The sequence below is a fragment of the Sorex fumeus genome, unplaced genomic scaffold (assembly GCF_029834395.1).
Source record: "Sorex fumeus unplaced genomic scaffold, SorFum_2.1 ptg000146l, whole genome shotgun sequence".
Classification (NCBI taxonomy): Eukaryota; Metazoa; Chordata; class Mammalia; order Eulipotyphla; family Soricidae; genus Sorex; species Sorex fumeus.
In genome coordinates, this window is record NW_026606203.1 from 2313954 (window position 1) to 2320554 (window position 6601).

Consider the following 6601-nt stretch of genomic DNA (forward strand, 5'->3'; position numbering starts at 1 on the left):
TCCTAATGAATTCTGGCAGATCTATAATCTTTCCTCTTAACACTGCTTTTGCTGTGTCCCACAAGTTATGGTAGCTCGTGTCCTCATTCTCATTTGTTTCTGGAAATTTTTTATTTCCTCTTTGATTTCTTCCCTAAGCCAATGGTTGTTCATTACTCCCCTTAAAGAAAATATTTCCTTGCTGAGCTTCAGTCTGTTTGATCTATGGAGAAGTGTCAAAGAAGTGTTGAAATCTCCTTCTAGTCTTGTGTTGCTATCAATGTTTTTCTATAAGTCAATTAGAAGTTGTTTTTAAGTATTTTCCTGGTCTGTCATTAGGATCATATACATTGAGGAGGGTGAGTTCTTTCTGATGTACATATCCCATGATCATTAAGAAATGACCTTCACTGTCTCTGATCATCTTTAGCCTGAAGTCCATGTGGTCTGATACTAGTATCGCCACTCCAGCTTTGTGGAGGTGATATTTTCTTGAAAACTTGTTTCCCAGACTTTTACTTTTAGCCCATGGGTGCTTTGATTGTTCAGACGTGTTTCTTGCAGGCAGCAGAATGAATGTTGGTTTCAGTTTTCTAATTCATCTTCCCATTCTGTGCCTCTGAATTGGCACATTTAGTCCATTGACATTGAGAGAGATTGTTGTGGTGTGGATTTGTGCTCTCTTTATGTAGAATTTTTGTACTTGTGGGGATTGTCTTAGCTTAAAGTAGACCTGTTCATTCTTCTTGCAACAAAAATATGGAATGCTTTACAAGTTTGCATATCATCTCTGTGCAAGGACCATGCTCATCATTTTATCATTTCAATTTTAGTATATGTGTTAAACTTAGTAGGAGTTAATTTTTCCATATTTTTTCTCTTCTTATTACTTTGAGTGTTGTCCTTCCTCACTCCTATGGCAGACAATGATTCCTAATCAAGGAATGTATTTCAAAGCAGCATGAATAAATAGATTTAGAAATTTAATGTCCCAGAAAGAAAAATATGGTTTTTACCATATTATCTTTTACCATACCCTAGGCATCAGTTTTACAAAATAATTCTTTTGGAAGATGGTATATGAGTTTGTTTAATGTCGTTCCCTGAAACCTTAATTAAGACCATTAAATTAGAGCCTTTTGCTGTTTTCACCTCAGTCCCGTGTACTTCTCCAGGAAAAGGTGGATGGTGTTGTCTGCACTTTGACCACCTTGAATGTATGTAGGATTTTTTTCCTGAAGGATGAGCTGAGAAGCATATTGATGATTTCATTCCACCTTATTACAAGTTCAACTTGAACGGAAGGTGAGACTCATATGGCTCCTATAAAGGACAGAACAAAGGGTCTCAGTGAAGTTTAATGGCCAACTCACATTAACAACATAGATGACTCATAGTAACCTGTGTGCATCTTTGTGTATAGTGAGTTTCATATCTACTGATAGAGATTCTCAGTCATGACACATGGGCAAAACGGATCTGTAATTAAAATCTAGTTCTCTGAGCAGAGTGGGGTCTCTGACGTGATTGAACAAGTTTGTAGTAATTTATTACTAAGCACATAAGTATTTTCAATGATGCGTACTTTTCGATCTAAAATTAATTCCAAATATGTCTAAAACAACAGTCTCCTGACCTCGCACCTGGCTTTCCTCACTGGGGCCCCTTGGAGATGGCGGGGTGAGATTCCCTCACCGCCCTGAGCATAGACCCGGCAGCTGAAGACCTCTGCAACCAGCCATAGGTACGCTTAAGACCACTCTTCCCAAGCTTGAAGGAGCCTCATGCATGAAGGAACTGGAAGAGGAACCCAAATGTGCGGGACCGGGGGATGAGATCTCCATGGCTGCTCAGATCAAGACTGTGCCCCCTCCTTCCAGATCCTCCATCTTCTAGTAATTAAGTGTTAAAACCACGATCTACCCCTGGATCCATGTAATGCCATCAATAGCCAACATCCAGAGACTGGATCTTATTTAGAAGAGAGTAACTCTGATTGTCCAGTTCTCACTCTCAGAGAACCTGGTAGGCTTCTGCGAGTATCTTGCCCGCATGGCGGAGTCTTTGTTTCTGGTCACTGTTTCTTTTGAGGTACAGAAGCTGCTTAATTTAAGATAGTTCCCTTTGTTTATCTCTGTTTCCAGTTGCTTGGCAAGTTGCATGTTATATTTGAAGATACCTTTAGCTTCAATGTCGTGGAGGGATTTGCCGACCTTGTCATCACTGTACCTGAGGGATTCTGGTGTGATGTTGATGACTTTGACCTATTTTTATCTGACTTTTGTGCATGGTGTTAGGTAGAGGTTTGAGCCATTTTTTTTTTTTTGCATATAGCTGTCCAGTTTTTTCTGCACCGTTTGTTTAGAAGGACTCTCTTGAACCACTTCACATTTCTTGCTCCCTTATCAAAGATTAGATGATTATATATTTGAGGGTGTGTGTCAGTATATTCAATCCTTTTCCATTGGTCTGCAGCTGAGCCTTTGTTTCAGTCCCATGCTGTTCTCATTATTATCGTTTGTAGTAGAGTTTGAGGTTGGGGAAGGTGATGCCTCCATCGTCTTTTCCCCAAGAATTGCTTTAGCTATTCGTGTGCGTTTGTTGTTCCATGTGAATTTCAGGAGTGCTTGATCAATTTCTTTGAAGAATGTCATGGGTATCTTTATAGGGATCAAGTTGAATTTTTACAATGCTTCTTGGAGAATTGCCATTTTGACAATGTTAATTCTCCCATTCCATAAGCAGGAGATATGTTTCCATTTCCTCGTGTCATTTTTTAATTTCTTATTGTATAGGTCCTTTACCTCCTTAGTTAAGCTGATTCCAAGGTTCTTGATTTTCTGAGGCACGATTGTGAGTGGGATTGCTTTTTCATGTCACTTTCTTCACTCTCATTATTTGCATATAAATAAGCCATAGACTTTTGGGTATTGAGTTTATAGCCTGCAATTTTACTATAAAAGTCTATTGCCTCTAGGAGTTTTTTCGTAGAGATTTTAGTATTCTCTAAATATAGTATGATATCTTCTGTGAATAGTGAGAGATTATTTCTACCTTTCATACATGAAAAACCCTAAATATCTTTTTCTTATCTATTTTCTATTCCAAGTACTTCCAGTACTACATTGAACAGAAGTGCCAAAATGAATTTTTACTTAGCACATTCTGTCTGTAAATTTCTATGCTAAGAACAGTGGAAGAAACAGTGATATCTTAGTAATTTACAAGTAAATTATGAAGACAGATAATTTAAAAGAATTTCTTTGTATAAATTTCCAAAATGTTTAGCTTTTATTAAATATATTAAGAATAAATCATAGGTCTTGATTATACCGTGAAGATTATTTTCATGTTAGAAGTTACCCTTCTAAAATGCAAGAAAGACACATTTTGAAAATGTTGATTATTCGTTCATTCATTCAATGAATGTTTGTAGTCTGGTTGTGCAGTGCCTGCAGAAAGTCAACCTGTACCCTCAGGTGAGTGCATCAACAGTCTGATGGTGTCTTCATGCTTCCCGATAACCTCAAATGGCCACTGTGCCTCTGGCTGGCTCCCAACAACTCAGGACTACATTTCCCGAGAAATTAAACTCCCGAAAGATATGTGGGAGCCATGTTAACAAACCACCCCTGGCTCAGCTATACAAGCTAATGGATTGGTCTTGTTTCAGAGACCCATAAACAAATCTGGAAGATATCAACAGTCACAGTTAACCTTGGAACTGCAAAAGGCTGAAGACACTAGGGTAAATCGGAGGGAGGCAGGTTAGTTTGGTGCCCACCCAACCAGAACCCAGTGCAGCCACTTTCTCCCACAATACAAAATCGCCACCATGCCCTCCTCTGGTTTCCACCGTCTCAGGATGACTCTCACTGAAACATAACAGCTGAAAATTCGGATATGTGTGTTTTGTGACTGAAATCTCCAGGCTTTCTCTGGGCAGGATGGGCATCCTACACTCACTGCCCTGTACTTATGGAAGCCTCAGCAGTCATTTCCATACCTCAAAGCTACTCCAACCTTACCTTCCTGATAAAAATGCTCAATTCCTTGAACAAAGATGATGACCTCTTAGTACCTGTATGAGACCCTTAATGCACAAAATAAAAAGGAAACAAAGAGAAAGAATCAAAGATCCTGCCATAGAGACAGGCTGGGGGTGGGGGTAGTTTGTTGGGGGATGGTTTTAGGGAACCAGGAATATTGGTTTTGGGAAATGTACACTAGAGGAAGGATGGAAGTTGGATCGTTGTATGACTGGAAGCAAATTATGAATAGATTTGTAATGGTCTATATCACAGATATTCAATAAAACATTAAAAATACTGATGGAACTTTAAAACCCAGCATAACTATTTTTGTGTTCTCTGTAGGAAAAAAAAATGTTACTCACCTGTGTGCCAATAGCTTGTAGAAAACTAAACCCAAAGATATATCAATGACTGCCTTTGGCATGAATACTGTAATTGCAGCTATGTTATGTTTTAGAATCAGTTCGTGGACAAGACGCCAAGAGGAGCAGTGGCAAAGTGCATCAATGTTGAATGGATAATGTTTCAGGAGCTTGCAAGGGAGATGCGAAGCTTTGGCATGAGAAAAGGGAAGAAACAGAAGAGTGAAGTACTAATAAGGATCATGAGAAAAATGCAAGGGAGAACATTTCCTGGCAAGTGTCACACTCTGTTGAGCTTTTCGTGAGGATAAGCATTAGAAAGTATCTTTCCCATTTAGTGGTAAAAAGATTACTTTGATGGGTATATTTAAAATTTACTTTATCGATTAGAATCACTAAGAGATACACAGTTACAAAGTTGCTCATAACTGAGTTTCAGTCATTTAATGTTCTAGAACCTTTCCAGTATATTGGGGCATTTTTGAAGGAATATCCCTGGTGCGAGGACTAGGGCATCTGAATCTTAACTCATTTCACCAAATATATGATCTGTACTCACATGTTTTACACTGTCTCCCCTGCTCTTTGATTTATGTTTTCATGCAATATTTCCTTGTGAACCTCACTTCAAGTGAGGCTCCCTATTTAAGACAAGTACATGTTTCTGGGACATTACATATTTTTTTGGTTGCTGGGAGAGTCTCTAAAGCAATGCTCAGGAGGTGTGGGGGCCCTACAGACAATTCTCAGAAAACGTGGCCATGGTGCTTGGGGTCCTCCTATGCTATACAGCCTTTGATACTCTGGCAATCATGTGGTGCTGGGAGTCAAATTGAGTGCATGTGACACAAGTTCCATAAGCACTACACTATCTCCTGCAGCCCTGGGTATTAGATTTATGTCAGCATTCTGAGGTCCTCCCTTTTGTCAGAAAGCAGAGACTTGTGCAGGAGAAAGTGGAAGAGACATTAGGGTTTAGCTAGGTTCACTGAGTAGCTGGTGATACCATTAAGATTGGAACATAAAGTAAAAATAAAACAAGAGCCCCATGCCTTTTCCCGCTGAACTCGACACCCTCCACAGGGGGACACCTGCGGGGAACACCTGCAGCAGCTCCTTGGGACTGTCCATCACCAAATCAGCGCCTCCCCTCCAGGTGGGTAGGGGGAGCACAAGCCAGGTTCACCACTCCTCACCCCCAGCTCCCCGCATTTTCCTGCAGAACTGGACACCCTCCAGAAGGGGACACTTGAGGCAGCTCCATGGGATTTTCCATCCCTCCTCCTACATTCCAGGAACCTGGGTGGGAGTGACCCTGGGATGGGCCAGGGGCGTAGCCACCATATAGGGGTGTGTCCTCCCAGAAGTGGGCGTGTCCTTCTCCTGGGTGGCCAGCCGCAGTTATATTTCCCAGTCTGGGCACTCAGGACTTTCATCTCTCACTTTGTCGCCTAATACCGACTAAAAATGTCTGACCACCTCTACTAGAATACAACAACATTCCACTCGCCTACTCCATTTCTAAGAAAAGACCTGTATGAAATGTGCTGTACAAGCTCAAAACTAAAAAGTACCTCCTCCAAAGCGCAAATCTCCACCACAAGGAGAATATGAAGAAAAGAAAAATTCTCAATCGAGGTTGTCCACAATTGCGCTCTCATTGATAAAGAATTCCAGGATAAAATGCAGAGGGTGTTCAAGGATCTACTCAAAGAATCAATGGAAGAGATATCCAATGACTAAAATAAGAAATGAAAGAAACAATAGAACAGAGAGTCAAGAAAATACAGGAAGAAAAGAGAACAGAATTTTAAAAAGCTACAAAAAGAAGAGTCACAAATAAAGGATTCAGTGGATGAAATTAAAAAGTTAGTAAGTGCCCTTAGCAATAGGATAAGTGCAGCTGAAGAGAGGATCAGCGAGCTTGAAGATGAGCAACAGAACTCCCACTGGGAAGAACAAGCAATAGGAAAAGACATCAAAATGGCTCTAAGGAGAATCAGAGACCTAGGGGATGACGCCAAGAGGAACAACATTACAATCATTGGAGTACCAGAAGGAAAGGGAAACAACCCCAATGAAAAAGCTAGAGTAAAAGAAACCATTGCTGAAAAGTTCCCAGAGTTAAGGAAAGCAGACATCCAGTTCCAAGGAGCCAGAAGGGTACCAGCTAAAGGAGACCCCAGAAAAAAACACTCCAAGCATATCATATTCAGAACGATGGAT

The 6601-nt window shown here is 40.4% G+C and overlaps 1 pseudogene; it reads right to left on the reverse strand.

The window, feature by feature from the left end:
* Window positions 1-732: 732 nt before the first annotated feature.
* On the reverse strand, window positions 733-826 carry LOC130016148 (uncharacterized; annotated as a pseudogene).
* Window positions 827-6601: the final 5775 nt, after the last annotated feature.